Here is a 20,000-nt window from a genome sequence, read left to right as displayed (position 1 = left end):
AAAATGGAATGCATCAACAGAACGGTGTTGGCAGTATAAAAATACCTACAGCACCTTGTATTCCTAGGTGGTCTCCCATCCAAGTACTAACCAGGAACAACACTGCTTAGCTTCCAAGACCAGATAAGACTGAGCGCATCCAGCGTGGTGTGGCTGTAGATTAGCTTTGTGGTTTCTTTTAGTACTTTTCTACTTCTAGCTACTGGTACATAAATGAATACATTTGAAAATGGAATGCATCAACAGAACGGTGTTGGCAGTATAAAAATACCTACAGCACCTTGTATTCCCAGGTGGTATCCCATCCAAGTACTAACCAGGCCCAACACTGCTTAGCTTACAAGATCAGATGAGATTGAGCGTATCCAGTGTGGTGTGGCTGTAGATGAGCTTTGTGGTTTCTGTTAGAACTTTTCTGCTTCTAACTACTGGTAAATAAATGAAATAGTTTGAAAATGGAATGCATCAACAGAACGGTGTTGGCAGTATAAAAATACCTACAGCACCTTGTATTCCCAGGTGGTCTCCCATCCAAGTACTAACCAGGCCCAACACTGCTTAGTTTCTAAGATCAGATGAGATTGGGTGTATCCATTGTGGTGTGGCTGTAGATGAGCTTTGTGTTTTTTGTTAGTACTTTTTTACTTCTAACTTCTGGTACATAAATGAATAAGTTTGAAAATGGAATGCATAAAGAGAACGGTGTTGGCAGTATAAAAATACCTACAGCACCTTGTATTCACAGGTGGTCTCCCATCCAAGTACTAACCACGCCCAACACTGCTTAGCTTCCAAGAGCAGATGAGATTGGGCGTATCCAGTGTGGTGTGGCTGTAGATGAGCTTTGTGGTTTCTGCTAGAACTTTTCTACTTCTAGCTACTGGTAAATAAATGAAAAAGTTTGAAAATGGAATGCATCAACAGAACGGTGTTGGCAGTATAAAAATAACTACAGCACCTTGTATTCACAAGTGGTCTCCCATCCAAGTACTAACCAGGCCCAACACTGCATAGCTTCCAAAATCAGATGAGATTGGGTGTATCCAGTGTGGAGTGGCTGTAGATGAGCTTTGTGGTTTCTGCTAGAACTTTTCTACTTCTAGCTATTGGTAAATAAATGAAAAATTTTAAAAATGGAATGCATCAACAGAACGGTGTTGGCAGTATAAAAATACCTACAGCACCTTGTATTCACAGGTGGTCTCCCATCCAAATACTAACCAGGCCCAACACTCCTTAGCTTCCAAGATCAGATGAAATTGGGCGTATCCAGTGTGGTGTGGCTGTAGATGAGCTTTGAGGTTTCTGCTAGAACTTTTCTACTTCTAGCTACTGGTAAATAAATGAAAAAGTTTGAAAATGGAATGCATCAACAGAACGGTGTTGGCAGTATAAAAATAACTACAGCACCTTGTATTCACAAGTGGTCTCCCATCCAAGTACTAACCAGGCCCAACACTGCATAGCTTCCAAAATCAGATGAGATTGGGTGTATCCAGTGTGGAGTGGCTGTAGATGAGCTTTGTGGTTTCTGTTAGAACTTTTCTACTTTTAACTACTGTTAAATAAATGAAAAAGTTTGAAAATGGAATGCATCAACAGAACGGTGTTGGCAGTATAAAAATACTTACAGCACCTTGTATTCACAGGTGGTCTCCCATCCAAGTACTAACCAGGCCTAACACTCCTTAGCTTCCAAGATCAGATGAAATTGGGCGTATCCAGTGTGGTGTGGCTGTAGATGAGCTTTGTGGTTTCTACTAGAACTTTTCTACTTCTAGCTACTGGTAAATAAATGAAAAAGTTTGAAAATGGAATGCATCAACAGGACGGTGTTGGCAGTATAAAAATACCTACAGCACCTTGTATTCACAGGTGGTCTCCCATACAAGTACTAACCAGGCCCAACACTGCATAGCTTCCAAAATCAGATGAGATTGGGTGTATCCAGTGTGGAGTGGCTGTAGATGGCTTTGTGGTTTCTGTTAGAACTTTTCTACTTCTAACTACTGGTAAATAAATGAAAAAGTTTGAAAATGGAATGCATCAACAGAACGGTGTTGGCAGTATAAAAATACCTACAGCACCTTGTATTCCCAGGTGGTCTCCAATCCAAGTACTAACCAGGCCCAACACTGCTTAGCTTCCAAGATTATATGAGATTGGGCGTATCCAGTGTGGTGTAGCTGTAGATGAGCTTTATGGTTTCTGTTAGACATTTTCTACTTCTAGCTACTGGTACATAAATGAATACATTTGAAAATGGAATGCATCAACAGAACGGTGTTGGCAGTATAAAAATACTTACAGCACCTTGTATTCCCAGGTGGTATCCCATCCAAGTACTAACCAGGCCCAACACTGCTTAGCTTACAAGATCAGATGAGATTGAGCGTATCCAGTGTGGTGTGGCTGTAGATGAGCTTTGAGGTTTCTGATAGAACTTTTCTACTTCTAACTACTGGTACATAAATGAATAAGTTTGAAAATGGAATGAATCAACAGAACAGTATTGGCAGTATAAAAATACCTACAGCACCTTGTATTCCCAGGTGGTCTCCCATCTAAGTAATAGCCAGGCCCTACACTCATAGCTTCCAAGATCAGATGAAATTGGGCATATCCAGTGTGGTGTGGCTGTAGATGAGCTTTGCGGTTTCTGCTAGAACTTTTCTACTTCTAGCTACTGGTAAATAAATGAAAAAGTTTGAAAATGGAATGCATCAACAGAACGGTGTTGGCAGTATAAAAATACCTACAGCACCTTGTATTCACAGGTGGTCTCCCATCCAAATACTAACCAGGCCCAACACTCCTTAGCTTCCAAGATCAGATGAAATTGGGCGTATCCAGTGTGGTGTGGCTGTAGATGAGCTTTGAGGTTTCTGCTAGAACTTTTCTACTTCTAGCTACTGGTAAATAAATGAAAAAGTTTGAAAATGGAATGCATCAACAGAACGGTGTTGGCAGTATAAAAATAACTACAGCACCTTGTATTCACAAGTGGTCTCCCATCCAAGTACTAACCAGGCCCAACACTGCATAGCTTCCAAAATCAGATGAGATTGGGTGTATCCAGTGTGGAGTGGCTGTAGATGAGCTTTGTGGTTTCTGTTAGAACTTTTCTACTTTTAACTACTGTTAAATAAATGAAAAAGTTTGAAAATGGAATGCATCAACAGAACGGTGTTGGCAGTATAAAAATACTTACAGCACCTTGTATTCACAGGTGGTCTCCCATCCAAGTACTAACCAGGCCTAACACTCCTTAGCTTCCAAGATCAGATGAAATTGGGCGTATCCAGTGTGGTGTGGCTGTAGATGAGCTTTGTGGTTTCTACTAGAACTTTTCTACTTCTAGCTACTGGTAAATAAATGAAAAAGTTTGAAAATGGAATGCATCAACAGGACGGTGTTGGCAGTATAAAAATACCTACAGCACCTTGTATTCACAGGTGGTCTCCCATACAAGTACTAACCAGGCCCAACACTGCATAGCTTCCAAAATCAGATGAGATTGGGTGTATCCAGTGTGGAGTGGCTGTAGATGGCTTTGTGGTTTCTGTTAGAACTTTTCTACTTCTAACTACTGGTAAATAAATGAAAAAGTTTGAAAATGGAATGCATCAACAGAACGGTGTTGGCAGTATAAAAATACCTACAGCACCTTGTATTCCCAGGTGGTCTCCAATCCAAGTACTAACCAGGCCCAACACTGCTTAGCTTCCAAGATTATATGAGATTGGGCGTATCCAGTGTGGTGTGGCTGTAGATGAGCTTTATGGTTTCTGTTAGACATTTTCTACTTCTAGCTACTGGTACATAAATGAATACATTTGAAAATGGAATGCATCAACAGAACGGTGTTGGCAGTATAAAAATACTTACAGCACCTTGTATTCCCAGGTGGTATCCCATCCAAGTACTAACCAGGCCCAACACTGCTTAGCTTACAAGATCAGATGAGATTGAGCGTATCCAGTGTGGTGTGGCTGTAGATGAGCTTTGAGGTTTCTGATAGAACTTTTCTACTTCTAACTACTGGTACATAAATGAATAAGTTTGAAAATGGAATGAATCAACAGAACAGTATTGGCAGTATAAAAATACCTACAGCACCTTGTATTCCCAGGTGGTCTCCCATCTAAGTAATAGCCAGGCCCTACACTCATAGCTTCCAAGATCAGATGAAATTGGGCATATCCAGTGTGGTGTGGCTGTAGATGAGCTTTGCGGTTTCTGCTAGAACTTTTCTACTTCTAGCTACTGGTAAATAAATGAAAAAGTTTGAAAATGGAATGCATCAACAGAACGGTGTTGGCAGTATAAAAATACCTACAGCACCTTGTATTCACAGGTGGTCTCCCATCCAAATACTAACCAGGCCCAAAACTGCATAGCTTCCAAAATCAGTAGAGAATGGGTGTATCCAGTGTGGAGTGGCTGTAGATGAGCTTTGTGGTTTCTGTTAGAACTTTTCTACTTCTAACTACTGGTAAATAAATGAAAAAGTTTGAAAATGGAATGCATCAACAGAACGGTGTTGGCAGTATAAAAATACCTACAGCACCTTGTATTCCTAGGTGGTCTCCCATCAAAGTACTAACCAGGCCCAACACTGCTTAGTTTCCAAGATCAGATGAGATTGGGCGCATCCAGTGTGGTGTGGCTGTAGATGAGCTTTGTGGTTTCTGTTAGAACTTTTCTACTTCTAACTACTGGTACATAAATGAATTAGTTTGAAAATGGAATGCATCAACAGAACGGTGTTAGCAGTATAAAAATACCTACAGCACCTTGTATTCCAAGGTGGTCTCCCATCCAAGTACTAACCAGGCCCAACACTACTTAGCTTCCAAGATCAGATTAGATTTGGTTTATCCAATGTGGTGTGGCTGTAGATGAGCTTTGTGGTTTCTGTTAGAACTTTTCTACTTCTAACTACTGGTAAATAAATGAAAAAGTATGAAAATGGAATGCCTCAACAGAACGGTGTTGGCAGTATAAAAATACCTAAAACATCTTGTATTCCCAGATGGTCTCCCATCCAAGTTCTAACCAGGCCCAACACTGCTTAACTTTCAAGATCAGATGAGATTGGGTGCGTACAGTGTGATGTGGCTGTAGATGAGCTTTGCGGTTTCTGTTAGAACTTTTCTACTTCTAACTACTGGTACATAAATGAATAAGTTTGAAAATGGAATGCATCAACAGAACGGTGTTGCCAGTTTAAAATTACCTACAGCACCTTGTATTCCCAGGTGGTCTCCCATCCAAGTACTAACCAGGCCCAACACTCATAGCTTCCAAGATCAGATGAAATTGGGCATATCCAGTGTGGTGTGGCTGTAGATGAGCTTTGTGGTTTCTGCTAGAACTTTTCTACTTTTAACTACTGGTAAATAAATGAAAAAGTTTGAAAATGGAATGCATCAACAGAACGGTGTTGGCAGTATAAAAATACCAACAGCACCTTGTATTCCCAGGTGGTCTCCCATCCAAGTACTAACCAGGAAAAACACTGCTTAGCTTCCAAGATCAGATAAGATTGAGCGCATCCAGCGTGGTGTGGCTGTAGATTAGCTTTGTGGTTTCTTTTAGTACTTTTCTACTTCTAGCTACTGGTACATAAATGAATACATTTGAAAATGGAATGCATCAACAGAACGGTGTTGGCAGTATAAAAATACCTACAGCACCTTGTATTCCCAGGTGGTATCCCATCCAAGTACTAACCAGGCCCAACACTGCTTAGCTTACAAGATCAGATGAGATTGAGCGTATCCAGTGTGGTGTGGCTGTAGATGAGCTTTGTGGTTTCTGTTAGAACTTTTCTGCTTCTAACTACTGGTAAATAAATGAAATAGTTTGAAAATGGAATGCATCAACAGAACGGTGTTGGCAGTATAAAAATACCTACAGCACCTTGTATTCCCAGGTGGTCTCCCATCCAAGTACTAACCAGGCCTAACACTGCTTAGTTTCTAAGATCAGATGAGATTGGGTGTATCCATTGTGGTGTGGCTGTAGATGAGCTTTGAATTTTCTGTTAGTACTTTTCTACTTCTAACTTCTGGTACATAAATGAATAAGTTTGAAAATGGAATGCATAAAGAGAACGGTGTTGGCAGTATAAAAATACCTACAGCACCTTGTATTCACAGGTGGTCTCCCATCCAAGTACTAACCAGGCCCAACACTGCTTAGCTTACAAGATCAGATGAGATTGGGCATATCCAGTGTGGTGTGGCTGTAAATGAGCTTAGTGGTTTCTGTTAGTACTTTTCTACTTCTAACTACTGTTACATAAATGAATAAATTTGAAAATGGAATGCATCAATAGAACGGTGTTGGCAGTATAAAAATACCTACAGCACCTTGTATTCCCAGGTGGTCTCCCATCCAAGTACTAAGCAGACCCAACACTGCTTAGCTTCCAAGATCAGATGAGATTGAGCGTATCCAGTGTGGTGTGGCTGTAGATGAGCTTTGTGGTTTTTGTTAGAACTTTTCTACTTCTAACTACTGGTACATAAATGAATAAGTTTGAAAATGGAATGCATCAACAGAACAGTGTTGGCAGTATAAAAATACCTACAGCACCTTGTATTCCCAGGTGGTCTCCCATCCAAGTACTAACCAGGCCCAACACTCATAGCTTCCAAGATCAAATGAAATTGGGCGTATCCAGTGTGGTGTGGCTGTAGATGAGCTTTGTGGTTTCTGCTAGAACTTTTCTACTTCTAGCTATTGGTAAATAAATGAAAAAGTTTGAAAATGGAATGCATCAACAGAACGGTGTTGGCAGTATAAAAATACCTACAGCACCTTGTATTCACAGGTGGTCTCCCATCCAAGTACTAACCAGGCCCAACACTCCTTAGCTTCCAAGATCAGATGAAATTGGGCGTATTCAGTGTGGTGTGGCTGTAGATGAGCTTTGTGGTTTCTGCTAGAACTTTTCTACTTCTAGCTACTGGTAAATAAATGAAAAAGTTTGAAAATGGAATGCATCAACAGAACGGTGATGGCAGTATAAAAATACCTACAGCACCTTGTATTCACAGGTGGTCTCCCATCCAAATACTAACCAGGCCCAAAACTGCATAGCTTCCAAACCCAGATGAGAATGGGTGTATCCAGTGTGGAGTGGCTGTAGATGAGCTTTGTGGTTTCTGTTAGAACTTTTCTACTTCTAACTACTGGTAAATAAATGAAAAAGTTTGAAAATGGAATGCATTAACAGAACGGTGTTGGCAGTATAAAAATACCTACAACACCTTGTATTCCCAGGTGGTCTCCCATCCAAGTACTAACAAGGCCCAACAATGCTTAGCTTCCAAGATCAAATGAGATTGGGCGTATCCAGTGTGGTGTGGCTGTAGATGAGCTTTGTGGTTTCTGTTAGACCTTTTCTACTTTTAGCTACTGGTACATAAATGAATACATTTGAAAATGGAATGCATCAACAGAACGGTGTTGGCAGTATAAAAATACCTACAGCACCTTGTATTCCCAGGTGGTATCCCATCCAAGTACTAACCAGGCCCAACACTGCTAAGCTTACAAGATCAGATGAGATTGAGCGTATCCAGTGTGGTGTGGCTGTAGATGAGCTTTGTGGTTTCTACTAGAACTTTTCAACTTCTAGCTACTGGTAAATAAATGAAAAAGTTTGAAAATGGAATGCATCAACAGAACGGTGTTGGCAGTATAAAAATACCTACAGCACCTTGTATTCACAAGTTGTCTCCCAACCAAGTACTAACCAGGCCCAACACTGCATAGCTTCCAAAATCAGATGAGATTGGGTGTATCCAGTGTGGAGTGGCTGTAGATGAGCTTTGTGGTTTCTGTTAGAACTTTTCTACTTCTAACTACTGGTAAATAAATGAAAAAGTTTGAAAATGGAATGCATCAACAGAACGGTGTTGGCAGTATAAAAATACTTACAGCACCTTGTATTCACAGGTGGTCTCCCATCCAAGTACTAACCAGGCCCAACACTCCTTAGCTTCCAAGATCAGATGAAATTGGGCGTATCCAGTGTGGTGTTGCTGTAGATGAGCTTTGTGGTTCCTGCTAGAACTTTTCTACTTCTAGCTACTGGTAAATAAATGAAAAAGTTTGAAAATGGAATGCATCAACAGAACGGTGTTGGCAGTATAAAAATACCTACAGCACCTTTTATTCACAGGTGGTCTCCCATCCAAGTACTAACCAGGCCCAACACTGCATAGCTTCATAAAATCAGATGAGATTGGGTGTATCCAGTGTGGAGTGGCTGTAGATGAGTTTTGTGGTTTCTGTTAGAACTTTTCTACTTCTAACTACTGGTACATAAATGAATAAGTTTGAAAATGGAATGAATCAACAGAACAGTATTGGCAGTATAAAAATACCTACAGCACCTTGTATTCCCAGGTGGTCTTCCATCCAAGTTACTAACCAGACCCAACACTGCTTAGCTTCCAAGATCAGATGAGATTGGGCGCATCCAGTGTGGTGTGGCTATAGATGAGCATTGTGGTTTCTGTTAGAACTTTTCTACTTCTAACTACTGGTACATAAATGAATTAGTTTGAAAATGGAATGCATCAACAGAACGGTGTTGGCAGTATAAAAATACCTACAGCACCTTGTATTGCCAGGTGGTCTCCCATCCAAGTACTAACCAGGCCCAACACTGCTTAGCTTCCAAGATCAGATGAGATTGGGCGTATCCAGTGTGGTGTGGCTGTAGATGAGCTTTGTGGTTTCTGCTAGAACTTTTCTACTTTTAACTACTGGTAAATAAATGAAAAAGTTTGAAAATGGAATGCATCAACAGAACGGTGTTGGCAGTATAAAAATACCAACAGCACCTTGTATTCCCAGGTGGTCTCCCATCCAAGTACTAACCAGGAAAAACACTGCTTAGCTTCCAAGATCAGATAAGATTGAGCGCATCCAGCGTGGTGTGGCTGTAGATTAGCTTTGTGGTTTCTTTTAGTACTTTTCTACTTCTAGCTACTGGTACATAAATGAATACATTTGAAAATGGAATGCATCAACAGAACGGTGTTGGCAGTATAAAAATACCTACAGCACCTTGTATTCCCAGGTGGTATCCCATCCAAGTACTAACCAGGCCCAACACTGCTTAGCTTACAAGATCAGATGAGATTGAGCGTATCCAGTGTGGTGTGGCTGTAGATGAGCTTTGTGGTTTCTGTTAGAACTTTTCTGCTTCTAACTACTGGTAAATAAATGAAATAGTTTGAAAATGGAATGCATCAACAGAACGGTGTTGGCAGTATAAAAATACCTACAGCACCTTGTATTCCCAGGTGGTCTCCCATCCAAGTACTAACCAGGCCTAACACTGCTTAGTTTCTAAGATCAGATGAGATTGGGTGTATCCATTGTGGTGTGGCTGTAGATGAGCTTTGAATTTTCTGTTAGTACTTTTCTACTTCTAACTTCTGGTACATAAATGAATAAGTTTGAAAATGGAATGCATAAAGAGAACGGTGTTGGCAGTATAAAAATACCTACAGCACCTTGTATTCACAGGTGGTCTCCCATCCAAGTACTAACCAGGCCCAACACTGCTTAGCTTACAAGATCAGATGAGATTGGGCATATCCAGTGTGGTGTGGCTGTAAATGAGCTTAGTGGTTTCTGTTAGTACTTTTCTACTTCTAACTACTGTTACATAAATGAATAAATTTGAAAATGGAATGCATCAATAGAACGGTGTTGGCAGTATAAAAATACCTACAGCACCTTGTATTCCCAGGTGGTCTCCCATCCAAGTACTAAGCAGACCCAACACTGCTTAGCTTCCAAGATCAGATGAGATTGAGCGTATCCAGTGTGGTGTGGCTGTAGATGAGCTTTGTGGTTTTTGTTAGAACTTTTCTACTTCTAACTACTGGTACATAAATGAATAAGTTTGAAAATGGAATGCATCAACAGAACAGTGTTGGCAGTATAAAAATACCTACAGCACCTTGTATTCCCAGGTGGTCTCCCATCCAAGTACTAACCAGGCCCAACACTCATAGCTTCCAAGATCAAATGAAATTGGGCGTATCCAGTGTGGTGTGGCTGTAGATGAGCTTTGTGGTTTCTGCTAGAACTTTTCTACTTCTAGCTATTGGCAAATAAATGAAAAAGTTTGAAAATGGAATGCATCAACAGAACGGTGTTGGCAGTATAAAAATACCTACAGCACCTTGTATTCACAGGTGGTCTCCCATCCAAGTACTAACCAGGCCCAACACTCCTTAGCTTCCAAGATCAGATGAAATTGGGCGTATTCAGTGTGGTGTGGCTGTAGATGAGCTTTGTGGTTTCTGCTAGAACTTTTCTACTTCTAGCTACTGGTAAATAAATGAAAAAGTTTGAAAATGGAATGCATCAACAGAACGGTGATGGCAGTATAAAAATACCTACAGCACCTTGTATTCACAGGTGGTCTCCCATCCAAATACTAACCAGGCCCAAAACTGCATAGCTTCCAAACCCAGATGAGAATGGGTGTATCCAGTGTGGAGTGGCTGTAGATGAGCTTTGTGGTTTCTGTTAGAACTTTTCTACTTCTAACTACTGGTAAATAAATGAAAAAGTTTGAAAATGGAATGCATTAACAGAACGGTGTTGGCAGTATAAAAATACCTACAGCACCTTGTATTCCCAGGTGGTCTCCCATCCAAGTACTAACAAGGCCCAACAATGCTTAGCTTCCAAGATCATATGAGATTGGGCGTATCCAGTGTGGTGTGGCTGTAGATGAGCTTTGTGGTTTCTGTTAGACCTTTTCTACTTTTAGCTACTGGTACATAAATGAATACATTTGAAAATGGAATGCATCAACAGAACGGTGTTGGCAGTATAAAAATACCTACAGCACCTTGTATTCCCAGGTGGTATCCCATCCAAGTACTAACCAGGCCCAACACTGCTAAGCTTACAAGATCAGATGAGATTGAGCGTATCCAGTGTGGTGTGGCTGTAGATGAGCTTTGTGGTTTCTACTAGAACTTTTCAACTTCTAGCTACTGGTAAATAAATGAAAAAGTTTGAAAATGGAATGCATCAACAGAACGGTGTTGGCAGTATAAAAATACCTACAGCACCTTGTATTCACAAGTTGTCTCCCAACCAAGTACTAACCAGGCCCAACACTGCATAGCTTCCAAAATCAGATGAGATTGGGTGTATCCAGTGTGGAGTGGCTGTAGATGAGCTTTGTGGTTTCTGTTAGAACTTTTCTACTTCTAACTACTGGTAAATAAATGAAAAAGTTTGAAAATGGAATGCATCAACAGAACGGTGTTGGCAGTATAAAAATACTTACAGCACCTTGTATTCACAGGTGGTCTCCCATCCAAGTACTAACCAGGCCCAACACTCCTTAGCTTCCAAGATCAGATGAAATTGGGCGTATCCAGTGTGGTGTTGCTGTAGATGAGCTTTGTGGTTCCTGCTAGAACTTTTCTACTTCTAGCTACTGGTAAATAAATGAAAAAGTTTGAAAATGGAATGCATCAACAGAACGGTGTTGGCAGTATAAAAATACCTACAGCACCTTTTATTCACAGGTGGTCTCCCATCCAAGTACTAACCAGGCCCAACACTGCATAGCTTCATAAAATCAGATGAGATTGGGTGTATCCAGTGTGGAGTGGCTGTAGATGAGTTTTGTGGTTTCTGTTAGAACTTTTCTACTTCTAACTACTGGTACATAAATGAATAAGTTTGAAAATGGAATGAATCAACAGAACAGTATTGGCAGTTTAAAAATACCTACAGCACCTTGTATTCCCAGGTGGTCTTCCATCCAAGTTACTAACCAGACCCAACACTGCTTAGCTTCCAAGATCAGATGAGATTGGGCGCATCCAGTGTGGTGTGGCTATAGATGAGCATTGTGGTTTCTGTTAGAACTTTTCTACTTCTAACTACTGGTACATAAATGAATTAGTTTGAAAATGGAATGCATCAACAGAACGGTGTTGGCAGTATAAAAATACCTACAGCACCTTGTATTGCCAGGTGGTCTCCCATCCAAGTACTAACCAGGCCCAACACTGCTTAGCTTCCAAGATCAGATGAGATTGGGCGTATCCAGTGTGGTGTGGCTGTAGATGAGCTTTGTGGTTTCTGTTAGAACTTTTCTACTTTTAACTACTGGTACATAATTGAATAAGTTTGAAAATGGAATGCATCAACAGAACGGTGTTGGCAGTATAACAATACCTACAGCACCTTGTATTCCCAGGTGATATCCCATCCAAATATTATTCAGGCCCAACACTGCTTAGCTTCCAAGATCAGATGAGATTGGGCGCATCCAGTGTGGTGTGGCTATAGATGAGCATTGTGGTTTCTGTTAGAACTTTTCTACTTCTAACTACTGGTACATAAATGAATTAGTTTGAAAATGGAATGCATCAACAGAACGGTGTTGGCAGTATAAAAATACCTACAGCACCTTGTATTGCCAGGTGGTCTCCCATCCAAGTACTAACCAGGCCCAACACTGCTTAGCTTCCAAGATCAGATGAGATTGGGCATATCCAGTGTGGTGAGGCTGTAGATGAGCTTTGTGGTTTCTGCTAGAACTTTTCTACTTCTAACTACTGGTACATAAATGAATAAGTTTGAAAATGGAATGCATCCACAGAACGGTGTAAGCAGTATTAAAAAACCTACAGTACGTGTATTCCCAGGTGGTCGCCCATCCAAGTACTGACTAGGCCCAACACTGCTTAGCTTCCAAGATCAGATGAGATTGGGTGCATCCAGTGTGGTGTGGCTGTAGATGAGCTTTGTGGTTTCTGCTAGAACTTTTCTACTTCTAGCAAATAAATGAAAAAGTTTGAAAATGGAATGCATCAACAGAACGGTGTTGGCAGTGTAAAAATGCCTACAGCACCTTGCATTCACAGGTTGTCTCCCATCCAAGTACTAACCAGGCCCATCACTGCTTAGCTTCCAAGATCAGATAAGATTGGGTGTATCCAGTTTGGTGTGGTTGTAGGTTTCTGTTAGAACTTTTCTACTTCTAACTACTGGTACACAAATGAATAAGTTTGAAAATGGAATGCATCAACAGAACGGTGTTGGCAGTATAAAAAGACATACAGCACCTTGTATTGCCAGGTGGTCTCCCATCCAAGTACTAAACAGGCCCAACACTGCTTAGCTTTCAAGATCAGATGAAATTGGGCGTATCCAGTGTGGTGTGACTGTAGATGAGCTTTGTGGTTTCTGTTAGAACTTTTCTACTTCTAACTACTGGTACATAAATGAATAAGTTTGAAAATGGAATGCATCAACAGAACGGTGTTGGCAGTATAAAAATACCTACAGCACCGTGTATTCCCAGGTGGTCTCACATCCAAGTACTAACCAGGCCCAACACTGCTTAGCTTCCAAGATCAGATGAGATTGGGCGTATCCAGTGTGTTGTGACTGTAGATGAGCTTTGCGGTTTCTGTTAGAACTTTTCTACTTCTAACTACTGGTACATAAAAGAATAAGTTTGAAAATTGAATGCATCAACAGAATGGTGTTTGCAGTATAAAAATACCTACAGCACCTTGTATTCCCAGGTGGTCTCCCATCCAAGTACTAACCAGGCCCAACACTGCTTGGTTCCCAAGATCAGATGAGATTGGGCGTATCCAGTGTGGTGAGGCTGTAGATGAGCTTTGTGGTTTCTGTTAGAACTTTTCTACTTCTAGCTACTGGTACATAAATGAATAAGTTTGAAAATGGAATGCATCAACAGATCGGTGTTGGCAGTATAAAAATACCTACAGCACCTTGTATTCCCAGGTGGTCTCACATCCAAGTACTAACCAGGCCCAACACTGCTTAGTTCCCAAGATCAGATGAGATTGAGCGTATCCAGTGTGGTGTGGCTATAGATGACCTTTGTGGTTTCTGTTAGAACTTTTCTACTTCTAACTACTGGTACATAAATGATTAAGTTTGAAAATGGAATGCATCAACAGAACGGAGTTGGCAGTATATAAATACCTACAGCACCTTGTATCCCCAGGTGGTCTCCCATCCAAGTACTAACCAGGCCCAACACTGCTCAGCTTCCAAGATCAGATGAGATTGGGAGTATCCAGTGTGGTGTGGCTGTAGATGAGCTTTGTGGTTTCTGTTAGAACTTTTCTACTTTTAACTACTGGTACATAATTGAATAAGTTTGAAAATGGAATGCATCAACAGAACGGTGTTGGCAGTATAACAATACCTACAGCACCTTGTATTCCCAGGTGGTATCCCAACCAGATACTAACCAGGCCCAACACTGCTTAGCTTCCAATATCAGATGAGATTGGGCATATCCAGTGTGGTGAGGCTGTAGATGAGCTTTGTGGTTTCTGTTAGAACTTTTCTACTTCTAACTACTGGTACATAAATGAATAAGTTTGAAAATGGAATGCATCCACAGAACGGTGTTAGCAGTATTAAAAAACCTACAGCACCGTGTATTCCCAGGTGGTCGCCCATCCAAGTACTGACCAGGCCCAACACTGCTTAGCTTCCAAGATCATATGAGATTGGGTGCATCCAGTGTGGTGTGCCTGTAGATGAGCCTTGTGGTTTCTGCTAGAACTTTTCTACTTCTAGCAAATAAATGAAAAAGTTTGAAAATGGAATGCATCAACAGAACGGTGTTGGCAGTGTAAAAATGCCTACAGTACCTTGCATTCACAGGTGGTCTCCCATCCAAGTACTTACCAGGCCTATCACTGCTTTGCTTCCAAGATCAGATAAGATTGGGTGTATCCAGTTTGGTGTGGTTGTAGATGAGCTTTGTGGTTTCTGTTAGAACTTTTCTACTTCTAGCTACTGTAAATAAATGAAAAAGTTTGAAAATGGAATGCATCAACAGAACGGTGTTGGCAGTCTAAAAACACCTACAGCACCTTGTATTCCCAGGTGGTCTCCCATCCAAGTACTAACCAGGCACAACACTGCTTCGCTTCCAAGATCAGATGAGATTGGGCGCATCCAGCGTGGTGTGGCTGTAGATGAGCTTTGTGGCTGTAGATGAGCTTTGTGGTTACTGTTAGAACTTTTCTACTTCTAACTACTGGTACATAAATTAATAAGTTTGAAAATGGAATGCATCAACAGAACGGTGTTGGCAGTATAAAAAGACCTACAGCACCTTGTATTCCCAGGTGGTCTCCCATCCAAGTAGTAACCACGCCCAACACTGCTTAGGTTCCAAGATCAGATGAGATTCTTTTATGTACCAGTAGTTAGAAGTAGAAAAGTTCTCACAGAAACCACAAAGCTCATCTTCAACCACACCATACTGGATACCAGTGTTGTGTGGCTGTAGATGAGCTTTGTGGCTGTAGATGAGCTTTGTGGTTACTGTTAGAACTTTTCTACTTCTAACTACTGGTACATAAATGAATACATTTGAAAATGGAATGCATCAACAGAACGGTGATGGCAGTATAAAAATACCTACAGCACCTTGTATTCCCAGGTGGTATCCCATACAAGTACTAACCAGGCCCAACACTGCTTAGCTTACAAGATCAGATGAGATTGAGCGTATCCAGTGTGGTGTGGCTGTAGATGAGCTTTGTGGTTTCTGTTAGAACTTTTCTACTTCTAACTACTGGTACATAAATGAATAAGTTTGAAAATGGAATGCATCCACAGAACTGTGTTAGCAGTATTAAAAAACCTACAGCACCGTGTATTCCCAGGTGGTCACCCATCCAAGTACTGACTAGGCCCAACACTGCTTAGCTTCCAAGATCAGATGAGATTGGGTGCATCCAGTGTGGTGTGGCTGTAGATGAGCTTTGTGGTTTCTGCTAGAACTTTTCTACTTCTAGCAAATAAATGAAAAAGTTTGAAAATGGAATGCATCAACAGAACGGTGTTGGCAGTGTAAAAATGCCTACAGCACCTTGCATTCACAGGTGGTCTCCCATCCAAGTACTAACCAGGCCCATCACTGCTTAGCTTCCAAGATCAGATAAGATTGGGTGTATCCAGTTTGGTGTGGTTGTAGATGAGCTTTGTGGTTTCTGTTAGAACTTTTCTACTTCTAGCTACTGTAAATAAATGAAAAAGTTTGAAAATGGAATGCATCAACAGAATGGTGTTGGCAGTATAAAAACACCTACAGCACCTTGCATTCCCAGGTGGTCTCCAATCCAAGTACTAACCAGGCCCAACACTGCTTAGCTTCCAAGATCAGAAGAGATTGGGCGAGTCCAGTGTGGTGTGACTGCAGATGAGTTTTGTGGTTTCTGTTAGAACTTTTCTATTTCTAACTACTGGTAAATAAATGAAAAAGTTTGAAAATGGAATGCATCAACAGAACGGAGTTGGCAGTATAAAAATATCTGCAGCACCTTGCATTCTCATGTGGTTTCCCATCCAAATACTAACCAGGCCCAGCACTGCTTAGTTTCCAAGATTAGATGAGATTGGGCGTCTCCAGTGTGGTGTGGCTGTAGATGAGCTTTGTGGTTTCTGTTAGAACTTTTCTACTTCTAACTACTGGTACATAAATGAATAAGTTTGAAAATGGAATGCATCAACAGAACGGTGTTGGCAGTATAAAAAGACATACAGCACCTTGTATTGCCAGGTGGTCTCCCATCCAAGTACTAAACAGGCCCAACACTGCTTAGCTTTCAAGATCAGATGAGATTGGGCGTATCCAGTGTGGTGTGACTGTAGATGAGCTTTGTGGTTTCTGTTAGAACTTTTCTACTTCTAACTACTGGTACATAAATGAATAAGTTTGAAAATGGAATGCATCAACAGAACGGTGTTGGCAGTATAAAAATACCTACAGCACCGTGTATTCCCAGGTGGTCTCACATCCAAGTACTAACCAGGCCCAACACTGCTTAGCTTCCAAGATCAGATGAGATTGGGCGTATCCAGTGTGTTGTGGCTGTAGATGAGCTTTGTGGTTTCTGTTAGAACTTTTCTACTTCTAACTACAGGTACATAAAAGAATAAGTTTGGAAATTGAATGCATCAACAGAATGGTGTTTGCAGTATAAAAATACCTACAGCACCTTGTAATCCCAGGTGGTCTCCCATCCAAGTACTAACCAGGCCCAACACTGCTTAGTTCCCAAGATCAGATGAGATTGGGCGTATCCAGTGTGGTGAGGCTGTAGATGAGCTTTGTGGTTTCTGTTAGAAATTTTCTACTTCTAGCTACTGGTACATAAATGAATAAGTTTGAAAATGGAATGCATCAACAGAACGGTGTTGGTAGTATAAAAATACCTACAGCACCTTGTATTCCCAGAAGGTCTCACTTCCAAGTACTAACCATGCCCAACACTGCTTAGTTCCCAAGATCAGATGAGATTGAGCGTATCCAGTGTGGTGGGGCTATAGATGAGCTTTGTGGTTTCTGTTAGAACTTTTCTACTTCTAACTACTGGTACATAAATGATTAAGTTTGAAAATGGAATACATCAACAGAACGGAGTTGGCAGTATATAAATACCTACAGCACCTTGTATCCTTAGGTGGTCTCCCATCAAAGTACTTACCAGGCCCAACACTGCTTAGCTTCCAAGATCAGATGAGATTAGGCGTATCCAATGTGGTGTGGCTGTAGATGGGCTTTGTGGTTTCTGTTAGAACTTTTCTAATTCTAGCTACTGGTACATAAATGAATAATTTTGAAAATGGAATACATCAACAGAACGGTGTTGGAAGTATAAAAATGCCTACAGCACCTTGTATTGCCAGGTGGTCTCCCATCCAAGTACTAACCAGGCCCAACACTGCTCAGCTTCCAAGATCAGATGAGATTGGGAGTATCCAGTGTGGTGTGGCTGTAGATGAGCTTTGTGGTTTCTGTTAGAACTTTTCTTCTTCTAGCTACTGGTACATAAATGAATAAATTTGAAAATGGAATGCATCAACAGAACGGTTTTGGCAGTATAAAAATACCTACAACACTTTGTATTCCCAGGAGGTCTCCCATCCAAGTACTAACCAGGCCCAACACTGCTTAGCTTCCAAGATCAGATGAGATTGGGCAAATCCAGTGTGGTGTGGCTGTAGATGAGCTTTGTTGTTTCTGTTAGACCTTTTCTACTTCTAGCTACTGGTACATAAATGAATACATTTGAAAATGGAATGCATCAACAGAACGGTGTTGGCAGTATAAAAATACCTACAGCACCTTGTATTCCCAGGTGGTCTCCCATCCAAGTACTAACCAGGCCCAACACTGCTTAACTTCCAAGATCAGATGAGATTGGGCGAATCCAGTGTGGTGTGGTCATAAATGAGCTTTGTGGTTTCTGTTAGAACTTTTCTACTTCTATCTACTTGTACATAAATGAATAAGTTTGAAAATGGAATGCATCAACAGAACGGTGTTGGCAGTATAAAAATACCTACAGCACCTTGTATTCCCAGGTGGTCTCCCATCCAAGTACTAACCAGGCCCAGCACTGCTTAGTTTCCAAGATCAGATGAGATTGGGCGTATCCAGTGTGCTGTGGCTGTAGATAAGCTTTGTGGTTTCTTTTAGAACTTTTCTACTTCTAGCTACTGGTACATAAATGACTAAGTTTGAAAATAGAAAGCATCAACAGAACGGTGTTGGCAGTATAAAAATACGTACAGCACCTTGTATTGCCAGGTGGTCTCCCATCCAAGTACTAACCAGGTCCAACACTGCTTAGCTTTCAAGATCAGATGAGATTGGGCGTATCCAGTGTGGTGTGGCTGTAGTTGAGCTTTGTGGTTTCTGCTAGAACTTTTCTACTTCTAACTACTGGTACATAAATTAATAAGTTTGAAAATGGAATGCATCAACAGAACGGTGTAGGCATTATAAAAATACCTACAGCACCTCATATTCCCAGGTGGTCCCCCACCCAAATTCTAAACAGGCCCAACACTGCTTAGCTTCCAAGATCAGATGAGATTGGGCGTATCCAGTGTGGTGTGGCTGTAGATGAGCTTTGTGGTTTCTGTTAGAACTTTTCTACTTCTAACTACTGGTAATTAAATGAATACGTTTGAAAATGGAATGCATCAACAGAACAGTGTTGGCAGTATAAAAATACCTCCAGCACCTCGTATTCCTAGGTGGTCTCCCACCCAAGTACTAAACAGGCCCAACACTGCTTAGCTACCAAGATCAGATGAGATTGGGCGTATCCAGTGTGGTGTGACTGTAGATGAGCTTTGTGGTTTCTGTTAGAACTTTTCTACTTCTAACTACTTGTACATAAATGAAAAAGTTTAAAAATGGAATGCATCAACAGAACGGTGTTGGCAGTATATAAATACCTACAGCACCTTGTATTCCCAGGTGGTCTCCCATCCAAGTACTAACCAGGCCCAACACTGCTTAGCGTCCAACATCAGATGAGATTGGGCGTATCCAGTGTGGTGTGGCTGTAGATGAGCTTTGCGGTTTCTGTTAGAACTTTTCTACTTCTAGCTACTGGTACATAAATGAATAAGTTTGAAAATGGAATGCATCAACAGAACGGTGTTGGCAGTATAAAAATACTAACAGCACCTTGTATTGCCAGGTGGTCTCCCATCCAAGTACTAAACAGGCCCAACACTGCTTAACTTCCAAGATCAGATGAGATTGGGTGTATCCAGTGTGGTATGGCTGTAGATAAGCTTTGTGGTTTTTGTTAGAACTTTTCTACTTCTAACTACTGGTAAATAAATGAAAAAGTTTGAAAATAGAATGCATCAACAGAACGGTGTTGGCAGTATAAAAATATCTGCAGCACCAGGTATTCCCAGGTGGTCTCCCATTCAAGTACTAACCAGGCCCAGCACTGCTTAGTTTCCAAGATCAGATGAGATTGGGCGTATCCAGTGTGGTGTGGCTGTAGATGAGCTTTGTGGTTTCTGTTAGAACTTTTCTACTTCTAACTACTGGTAAATAAATGAAAAAGTTTAAAAATGGAATGCATCAACAGAACGGTGTTGGCAGTATACAA

General features: G+C 41.0%; 13 non-coding genes and 74 pseudogenes across 13 annotated transcripts; all 87 read right to left on the bottom strand.

Annotated features, from left to right (window-relative positions):
- Positions 1-42: 42 nt before the first annotated feature.
- On the bottom strand, positions 43-161 carry LOC134964200 (5S ribosomal RNA; annotated as a pseudogene).
- A 107-nt stretch (positions 162-268) lies between these two features.
- LOC134963061 (5S ribosomal RNA) lies at positions 269-387 on the bottom strand. Its single transcript, XR_010188088.1, has one exon. It is a non-coding gene; the product is annotated as a 5S ribosomal RNA (ribosomal RNA).
- A 107-nt stretch (positions 388-494) lies between these two features.
- Positions 495-613, bottom strand: LOC134960160 (5S ribosomal RNA; annotated as a pseudogene).
- Positions 614-720: 107 nt separating this feature from the next.
- LOC134960237 (5S ribosomal RNA) lies at positions 721-839 on the bottom strand (annotated as a pseudogene).
- Positions 840-946: 107 nt separating this feature from the next.
- Positions 947-1,065, bottom strand: LOC134960903 (5S ribosomal RNA; annotated as a pseudogene).
- Positions 1,066-1,172: 107 nt separating this feature from the next.
- Positions 1,173-1,291, bottom strand: LOC134960914 (5S ribosomal RNA; annotated as a pseudogene).
- Positions 1,292-1,398: 107 nt separating this feature from the next.
- Positions 1,399-1,517, bottom strand: LOC134960902 (5S ribosomal RNA; annotated as a pseudogene).
- Positions 1,518-1,624: 107 nt separating this feature from the next.
- LOC134962466 (5S ribosomal RNA) lies at positions 1,625-1,743 on the bottom strand (annotated as a pseudogene).
- Positions 1,744-1,850: 107 nt separating this feature from the next.
- Positions 1,851-1,969, bottom strand: LOC134961186 (5S ribosomal RNA; annotated as a pseudogene).
- Positions 1,970-2,075: 106 nt separating this feature from the next.
- LOC134961405 (5S ribosomal RNA) lies at positions 2,076-2,194 on the bottom strand (annotated as a pseudogene).
- Positions 2,195-2,301: 107 nt separating this feature from the next.
- LOC134959885 (5S ribosomal RNA) lies at positions 2,302-2,420 on the bottom strand (annotated as a pseudogene).
- Positions 2,421-2,527: 107 nt separating this feature from the next.
- LOC134964659 (5S ribosomal RNA) lies at positions 2,528-2,645 on the bottom strand (annotated as a pseudogene).
- A 107-nt stretch (positions 2,646-2,752) lies between these two features.
- LOC134960913 (5S ribosomal RNA) lies at positions 2,753-2,871 on the bottom strand (annotated as a pseudogene).
- A 107-nt stretch (positions 2,872-2,978) lies between these two features.
- Positions 2,979-3,097, bottom strand: LOC134960901 (5S ribosomal RNA; annotated as a pseudogene).
- Positions 3,098-3,204: 107 nt separating this feature from the next.
- Positions 3,205-3,323, bottom strand: LOC134962465 (5S ribosomal RNA; annotated as a pseudogene).
- Positions 3,324-3,430: 107 nt separating this feature from the next.
- Positions 3,431-3,549, bottom strand: LOC134961185 (5S ribosomal RNA; annotated as a pseudogene).
- A 106-nt stretch (positions 3,550-3,655) lies between these two features.
- LOC134960850 (5S ribosomal RNA) lies at positions 3,656-3,774 on the bottom strand (annotated as a pseudogene).
- Positions 3,775-3,881: 107 nt separating this feature from the next.
- On the bottom strand, positions 3,882-4,000 carry LOC134959884 (5S ribosomal RNA; annotated as a pseudogene).
- Positions 4,001-4,107: 107 nt separating this feature from the next.
- On the bottom strand, positions 4,108-4,225 carry LOC134964658 (5S ribosomal RNA; annotated as a pseudogene).
- Positions 4,226-4,332: 107 nt separating this feature from the next.
- Positions 4,333-4,451, bottom strand: LOC134959049 (5S ribosomal RNA; annotated as a pseudogene).
- A 107-nt stretch (positions 4,452-4,558) lies between these two features.
- On the bottom strand, positions 4,559-4,677 carry LOC134964562 (5S ribosomal RNA). The gene has a single exon (XR_010188226.1). It is a non-coding gene; the product is annotated as a 5S ribosomal RNA (ribosomal RNA).
- Positions 4,678-4,784: 107 nt separating this feature from the next.
- Positions 4,785-4,903, bottom strand: LOC134962736 (5S ribosomal RNA; annotated as a pseudogene).
- Positions 4,904-5,010: 107 nt separating this feature from the next.
- On the bottom strand, positions 5,011-5,129 carry LOC134964124 (5S ribosomal RNA; annotated as a pseudogene).
- Positions 5,130-5,236: 107 nt separating this feature from the next.
- On the bottom strand, positions 5,237-5,354 carry LOC134963089 (5S ribosomal RNA; annotated as a pseudogene).
- A 107-nt stretch (positions 5,355-5,461) lies between these two features.
- Positions 5,462-5,580, bottom strand: LOC134964260 (5S ribosomal RNA; annotated as a pseudogene).
- Positions 5,581-5,687: 107 nt separating this feature from the next.
- On the bottom strand, positions 5,688-5,806 carry LOC134963048 (5S ribosomal RNA). Its single transcript, XR_010188087.1, has one exon. It is a non-coding gene; the product is annotated as a 5S ribosomal RNA (ribosomal RNA).
- Positions 5,807-5,913: 107 nt separating this feature from the next.
- Positions 5,914-6,032, bottom strand: LOC134961464 (5S ribosomal RNA; annotated as a pseudogene).
- A 107-nt stretch (positions 6,033-6,139) lies between these two features.
- LOC134960246 (5S ribosomal RNA) lies at positions 6,140-6,258 on the bottom strand (annotated as a pseudogene).
- Positions 6,259-6,365: 107 nt separating this feature from the next.
- LOC134959666 (5S ribosomal RNA) lies at positions 6,366-6,484 on the bottom strand (annotated as a pseudogene).
- A 107-nt stretch (positions 6,485-6,591) lies between these two features.
- Positions 6,592-6,709, bottom strand: LOC134962682 (5S ribosomal RNA; annotated as a pseudogene).
- Positions 6,710-6,816: 107 nt separating this feature from the next.
- LOC134960032 (5S ribosomal RNA) lies at positions 6,817-6,935 on the bottom strand (annotated as a pseudogene).
- Positions 6,936-7,042: 107 nt separating this feature from the next.
- LOC134964946 (5S ribosomal RNA) lies at positions 7,043-7,161 on the bottom strand (annotated as a pseudogene).
- Positions 7,162-7,268: 107 nt separating this feature from the next.
- LOC134960758 (5S ribosomal RNA) lies at positions 7,269-7,387 on the bottom strand. The gene has a single exon (XR_010187810.1). It is a non-coding gene; the product is annotated as a 5S ribosomal RNA (ribosomal RNA).
- Positions 7,388-7,494: 107 nt separating this feature from the next.
- On the bottom strand, positions 7,495-7,613 carry LOC134960315 (5S ribosomal RNA; annotated as a pseudogene).
- Positions 7,614-7,720: 107 nt separating this feature from the next.
- LOC134963282 (5S ribosomal RNA) lies at positions 7,721-7,839 on the bottom strand (annotated as a pseudogene).
- A 107-nt stretch (positions 7,840-7,946) lies between these two features.
- Positions 7,947-8,065, bottom strand: LOC134961739 (5S ribosomal RNA; annotated as a pseudogene).
- Positions 8,066-8,172: 107 nt separating this feature from the next.
- LOC134964397 (5S ribosomal RNA) lies at positions 8,173-8,292 on the bottom strand (annotated as a pseudogene).
- Positions 8,293-8,399: 107 nt separating this feature from the next.
- LOC134961441 (5S ribosomal RNA) lies at positions 8,400-8,519 on the bottom strand (annotated as a pseudogene).
- Positions 8,520-8,626: 107 nt separating this feature from the next.
- On the bottom strand, positions 8,627-8,745 carry LOC134963529 (5S ribosomal RNA). The gene has a single exon (XR_010188131.1). It is a non-coding gene; the product is annotated as a 5S ribosomal RNA (ribosomal RNA).
- A 107-nt stretch (positions 8,746-8,852) lies between these two features.
- On the bottom strand, positions 8,853-8,971 carry LOC134964259 (5S ribosomal RNA; annotated as a pseudogene).
- Positions 8,972-9,078: 107 nt separating this feature from the next.
- Positions 9,079-9,197, bottom strand: LOC134963036 (5S ribosomal RNA). Its single transcript, XR_010188086.1, has one exon. It is a non-coding gene; the product is annotated as a 5S ribosomal RNA (ribosomal RNA).
- Positions 9,198-9,304: 107 nt separating this feature from the next.
- Positions 9,305-9,423, bottom strand: LOC134961463 (5S ribosomal RNA; annotated as a pseudogene).
- A 107-nt stretch (positions 9,424-9,530) lies between these two features.
- Positions 9,531-9,649, bottom strand: LOC134960244 (5S ribosomal RNA; annotated as a pseudogene).
- Positions 9,650-9,756: 107 nt separating this feature from the next.
- Positions 9,757-9,875, bottom strand: LOC134959665 (5S ribosomal RNA; annotated as a pseudogene).
- Positions 9,876-9,982: 107 nt separating this feature from the next.
- On the bottom strand, positions 9,983-10,100 carry LOC134962681 (5S ribosomal RNA; annotated as a pseudogene).
- Positions 10,101-10,207: 107 nt separating this feature from the next.
- On the bottom strand, positions 10,208-10,326 carry LOC134960030 (5S ribosomal RNA; annotated as a pseudogene).
- A 107-nt stretch (positions 10,327-10,433) lies between these two features.
- On the bottom strand, positions 10,434-10,552 carry LOC134964945 (5S ribosomal RNA; annotated as a pseudogene).
- Positions 10,553-10,659: 107 nt separating this feature from the next.
- LOC134960141 (5S ribosomal RNA) lies at positions 10,660-10,778 on the bottom strand. The gene has a single exon (XR_010187707.1). It is a non-coding gene; the product is annotated as a 5S ribosomal RNA (ribosomal RNA).
- Positions 10,779-10,885: 107 nt separating this feature from the next.
- LOC134960313 (5S ribosomal RNA) lies at positions 10,886-11,004 on the bottom strand (annotated as a pseudogene).
- Positions 11,005-11,111: 107 nt separating this feature from the next.
- Positions 11,112-11,230, bottom strand: LOC134963281 (5S ribosomal RNA; annotated as a pseudogene).
- Positions 11,231-11,337: 107 nt separating this feature from the next.
- On the bottom strand, positions 11,338-11,456 carry LOC134961738 (5S ribosomal RNA; annotated as a pseudogene).
- Positions 11,457-11,563: 107 nt separating this feature from the next.
- On the bottom strand, positions 11,564-11,683 carry LOC134964395 (5S ribosomal RNA; annotated as a pseudogene).
- Positions 11,684-11,790: 107 nt separating this feature from the next.
- LOC134961440 (5S ribosomal RNA) lies at positions 11,791-11,910 on the bottom strand (annotated as a pseudogene).
- Positions 11,911-12,017: 107 nt separating this feature from the next.
- LOC134963517 (5S ribosomal RNA) lies at positions 12,018-12,136 on the bottom strand. The gene has a single exon (XR_010188130.1). It is a non-coding gene; the product is annotated as a 5S ribosomal RNA (ribosomal RNA).
- Positions 12,137-12,243: 107 nt separating this feature from the next.
- LOC134961176 (5S ribosomal RNA) lies at positions 12,244-12,362 on the bottom strand (annotated as a pseudogene).
- Positions 12,363-12,469: 107 nt separating this feature from the next.
- On the bottom strand, positions 12,470-12,588 carry LOC134960369 (5S ribosomal RNA; annotated as a pseudogene).
- A 107-nt stretch (positions 12,589-12,695) lies between these two features.
- Positions 12,696-12,813, bottom strand: LOC134959816 (5S ribosomal RNA; annotated as a pseudogene).
- A 100-nt stretch (positions 12,814-12,913) lies between these two features.
- Positions 12,914-13,032, bottom strand: LOC134963846 (5S ribosomal RNA; annotated as a pseudogene).
- A 95-nt stretch (positions 13,033-13,127) lies between these two features.
- LOC134961662 (5S ribosomal RNA) lies at positions 13,128-13,246 on the bottom strand (annotated as a pseudogene).
- Positions 13,247-13,353: 107 nt separating this feature from the next.
- Positions 13,354-13,472, bottom strand: LOC134960926 (5S ribosomal RNA; annotated as a pseudogene).
- Positions 13,473-13,579: 107 nt separating this feature from the next.
- On the bottom strand, positions 13,580-13,698 carry LOC134960704 (5S ribosomal RNA; annotated as a pseudogene).
- A 107-nt stretch (positions 13,699-13,805) lies between these two features.
- LOC134962071 (5S ribosomal RNA) lies at positions 13,806-13,924 on the bottom strand (annotated as a pseudogene).
- A 107-nt stretch (positions 13,925-14,031) lies between these two features.
- Positions 14,032-14,150, bottom strand: LOC134959927 (5S ribosomal RNA; annotated as a pseudogene).
- Positions 14,151-14,257: 107 nt separating this feature from the next.
- Positions 14,258-14,376, bottom strand: LOC134962092 (5S ribosomal RNA; annotated as a pseudogene).
- A 107-nt stretch (positions 14,377-14,483) lies between these two features.
- On the bottom strand, positions 14,484-14,602 carry LOC134963959 (5S ribosomal RNA). The gene has a single exon (XR_010188170.1). It is a non-coding gene; the product is annotated as a 5S ribosomal RNA (ribosomal RNA).
- A 100-nt stretch (positions 14,603-14,702) lies between these two features.
- On the bottom strand, positions 14,703-14,821 carry LOC134964881 (5S ribosomal RNA; annotated as a pseudogene).
- A 106-nt stretch (positions 14,822-14,927) lies between these two features.
- Positions 14,928-15,046, bottom strand: LOC134959823 (5S ribosomal RNA; annotated as a pseudogene).
- Positions 15,047-15,489: 443 nt separating this feature from the next.
- On the bottom strand, positions 15,490-15,608 carry LOC134959731 (5S ribosomal RNA; annotated as a pseudogene).
- Positions 15,609-15,715: 107 nt separating this feature from the next.
- On the bottom strand, positions 15,716-15,834 carry LOC134960148 (5S ribosomal RNA). Its single transcript, XR_010187708.1, has one exon. It is a non-coding gene; the product is annotated as a 5S ribosomal RNA (ribosomal RNA).
- A 100-nt stretch (positions 15,835-15,934) lies between these two features.
- Positions 15,935-16,053, bottom strand: LOC134962413 (5S ribosomal RNA; annotated as a pseudogene).
- Positions 16,054-16,159: 106 nt separating this feature from the next.
- Positions 16,160-16,278, bottom strand: LOC134961890 (5S ribosomal RNA; annotated as a pseudogene).
- Positions 16,279-16,385: 107 nt separating this feature from the next.
- Positions 16,386-16,504, bottom strand: LOC134963800 (5S ribosomal RNA; annotated as a pseudogene).
- A 107-nt stretch (positions 16,505-16,611) lies between these two features.
- LOC134960794 (5S ribosomal RNA) lies at positions 16,612-16,730 on the bottom strand (annotated as a pseudogene).
- Positions 16,731-16,837: 107 nt separating this feature from the next.
- Positions 16,838-16,956, bottom strand: LOC134960627 (5S ribosomal RNA; annotated as a pseudogene).
- A 107-nt stretch (positions 16,957-17,063) lies between these two features.
- Positions 17,064-17,182, bottom strand: LOC134961621 (5S ribosomal RNA; annotated as a pseudogene).
- A 107-nt stretch (positions 17,183-17,289) lies between these two features.
- Positions 17,290-17,408, bottom strand: LOC134964937 (5S ribosomal RNA; annotated as a pseudogene).
- A 107-nt stretch (positions 17,409-17,515) lies between these two features.
- On the bottom strand, positions 17,516-17,634 carry LOC134961110 (5S ribosomal RNA; annotated as a pseudogene).
- A 107-nt stretch (positions 17,635-17,741) lies between these two features.
- Positions 17,742-17,860, bottom strand: LOC134960963 (5S ribosomal RNA; annotated as a pseudogene).
- A 107-nt stretch (positions 17,861-17,967) lies between these two features.
- Positions 17,968-18,086, bottom strand: LOC134960047 (5S ribosomal RNA; annotated as a pseudogene).
- Positions 18,087-18,193: 107 nt separating this feature from the next.
- Positions 18,194-18,312, bottom strand: LOC134964906 (5S ribosomal RNA). The gene has a single exon (XR_010188258.1). It is a non-coding gene; the product is annotated as a 5S ribosomal RNA (ribosomal RNA).
- Positions 18,313-18,419: 107 nt separating this feature from the next.
- On the bottom strand, positions 18,420-18,538 carry LOC134960111 (5S ribosomal RNA; annotated as a pseudogene).
- A 107-nt stretch (positions 18,539-18,645) lies between these two features.
- LOC134962270 (5S ribosomal RNA) lies at positions 18,646-18,764 on the bottom strand (annotated as a pseudogene).
- Positions 18,765-18,871: 107 nt separating this feature from the next.
- Positions 18,872-18,990, bottom strand: LOC134960652 (5S ribosomal RNA; annotated as a pseudogene).
- A 107-nt stretch (positions 18,991-19,097) lies between these two features.
- On the bottom strand, positions 19,098-19,216 carry LOC134960487 (5S ribosomal RNA; annotated as a pseudogene).
- A 107-nt stretch (positions 19,217-19,323) lies between these two features.
- On the bottom strand, positions 19,324-19,442 carry LOC134959660 (5S ribosomal RNA; annotated as a pseudogene).
- Positions 19,443-19,549: 107 nt separating this feature from the next.
- Positions 19,550-19,668, bottom strand: LOC134959143 (5S ribosomal RNA). Its single transcript, XR_010187218.1, has one exon. It is a non-coding gene; the product is annotated as a 5S ribosomal RNA (ribosomal RNA).
- A 107-nt stretch (positions 19,669-19,775) lies between these two features.
- LOC134960895 (5S ribosomal RNA) lies at positions 19,776-19,894 on the bottom strand. The gene has a single exon (XR_010187827.1). It is a non-coding gene; the product is annotated as a 5S ribosomal RNA (ribosomal RNA).
- Between the last annotated feature and the right edge of the window lie 106 nt (positions 19,895-20,000).

This window comes from Pseudophryne corroboree, chromosome 9 (assembly GCF_028390025.1).
Source record: "Pseudophryne corroboree isolate aPseCor3 chromosome 9, aPseCor3.hap2, whole genome shotgun sequence".
In the NCBI taxonomy this organism is placed as follows: Eukaryota; Metazoa; Chordata; class Amphibia; order Anura; family Myobatrachidae; genus Pseudophryne; species Pseudophryne corroboree.
This window is presented reverse-complemented; position numbering and strand designations above follow the sequence as displayed.